The following is a 2,253-nucleotide window of genomic DNA, read 5'->3' on the forward strand; positions in this document are numbered from 1 at the left end:
GGCACAGAAGTTATCTCCATTTTATAGATGAGTAAACAGGCAGAGAGAAATTAAGTGACTTGTTCAAGCTCATCCAGCAGGCGAGTTTCAAAGCCAAGTTGTGAGCCCACGCAGTCTGTCTTCCAGCCTCATTATCTGATGAAATCAAAGCCTTTCTGCACTTACGCACTCATATCATAGAAATTATATACAGGCTATATATATATATGGTTTAGTCTTAGCTCTCCAATTCAATTAATGGTTATTCAAAGGCCACTTACAAACAATTTTTCCTTGAGGAAGTAGAATCACAGATAATAAAGTTCCAAGACTTCGGGAAAATTTCTTTAAGTTTTTAGTACTTTTATTTTCTAAAAATCCCTCCTATCAGTGTTTTTTTTTTTCCTACATCTTCATTTCTTTAAAAATGAATAGAAACAGAGACAAGAACTTATCTTGATACAGGTTTAGAGTCAGCCAAATTCAGCTTTTAATTAAAAAAAAATTTTTTTTACAGTAGGCTCCATGCCCAATATGGGGCTTGAACTCATGACCCTGCATGCTCTACTGATGGAGCCAATCAGGCACCCCCAAATTTAGCTTTTAAAGAGTTAAAATCAACCACAAGTTTTGCACTTGGCGGCTGCAAAGCCCTGGCTGCCCAGCAGCATTGGATGATCTTCTCCAGCCTTTTCCCAGAGACAGTCTGTGAAGACGACTGCTGGGAGAGACTGATGAAGGTTATAGGCCGCTGCAGTGTAGAGCTCTCCTGAGAAGGCAGCTCCTTGCTAGTCACTTGCCAGAGAGTGATGACAAAGGAACAGATGTCAGCTTCGGTCACATGGTCTCTCCTTTTAGGAGTTCTGGGGCCGGGTGGGTGTGTGTGCCATCTGGGTGGTACGGAGGAGTCTGCGGAAGCACAGATCTTGCAGTTTCTCAGAGCAACCAGTCACCAATTTTGCAGGTATCTTGCTCACTGATTAAAACGTTTACCAGCCTCGGATGCAAGGGCACAATGCTTTATGACTGATGAAAAAGCAGGCCATTCCCATATCGAGGGAGTGCGTATTTCCTGAGATGTGTGCAAGTGTACACGTTCCCAAATTTAATTGCCCTCTGGCACAGCAGTGAGGCCCCCTTCCTCCTCGTCAGGGCAACTGAAAGCACCCTTTATGACTTGCTGTAAACTGACATTGCCACCAAACTCCGTGATTATGGCATATAGACTATTCAAGCCCACAGGCCCGTGTGCTGGCGGCCACAATGTACACGATATTGTCACGATGGAGACTTGCTATGTTGAGCTCAGCCCAGAAATTCACTGGGATGCCAGCCCATCTGTTTTTAAACATTTTTTTGATATGGACAGAAAGAAGAGACCAGGAGGCAGACTGAGAAAGACTGGTGAGAGAGATTAGAGGAGGAATAGGGAGAATGCTATTCTAGAATCAGGAGAAAGCACTTGGAGACATGGGATTGACCAAGAGCATCAAATACTGCGGGGACAAGTAAGAGAATAAAAACCTAGCCTTTAAATTGGACACGTGGACGTGACTGAAATGATTTTAGCAAGAGTGATTTCAATAGTGTGGTTGACGTAGCCGCAAAGAGCAAAAGGCTGAGGGATGCAAAAGGGGATGTGGAGACAGGAAGTAGAAGCAACTCTTATGGGAGAGGTACTTGAGAAGGGAAAAAGTAAGGAGAGGTCAAAGGTAGGCTCTTTATTAAATGGAAGAAAGGTGAACAAATTTATATGGTGCTGAAGGAAGGATCCAGCTGAGAGGAAGTTGATGATGCAGGAAAGAGAAGAGGTCATGGAGAGTATAAAGACCTTGAGTAACTGAGAGCAGATAGGATCTAAAGAACAGATGGAGGGACAGTATTAAAAGTTTTCTTCCTTTAGGACATGAGAAAAAGGTGGCACAGTTCTCAATAAGCGTATTTCTGTAGAGAAAGGAGGATGAGAAAGATCTTTCCTGATAGACACTTTTTTTTTCTTTTTTTCCCCTGTAAACTGTGAGGTAACACCTGCCTAGGGAGAAGAGTTTGGGGAGAGGATATGATGCCTGGAGGGAGTGACAGACCTTAGGGACAGCCACTGAAAGGAATGGAAATAGGGCTAATCAGAGCGACCTGGGGCTGTCAGCTGAGGTAAGAGGCAGCATATATTTAGCATGATGTTCTGTGTTAGTCTTCAGGAGTCTGGGCACAAGAGCAGAGAGAGCAAATGGTAGGCCCGAGAAGGGTCTTCAGTGAGCAGGGCTGGCACAGAGG

At 44.0% G+C, this 2,253-nt stretch overlaps 1 pseudogene; it reads right to left on the reverse strand.

Annotated features, from left to right (window-relative positions):
• Positions 1-559: 559 nt before the first annotated feature.
• On the reverse strand, positions 560-1,331 carry LOC141372948 (proto-oncogene serine/threonine-protein kinase mos-like; annotated as a pseudogene).
• Between the last annotated feature and the right edge of the window lie 922 nt (positions 1,332-2,253).

This window comes from Callorhinus ursinus, unplaced genomic scaffold (genome assembly GCF_003265705.2).
Source record: "Callorhinus ursinus isolate GAN/ISIS: 27379988/994484 unplaced genomic scaffold, GSC_fseal_2.0 scaffold6, whole genome shotgun sequence".
Lineage (NCBI taxonomy): Eukaryota > Metazoa > Chordata > Mammalia > Carnivora > Otariidae > Callorhinus > Callorhinus ursinus.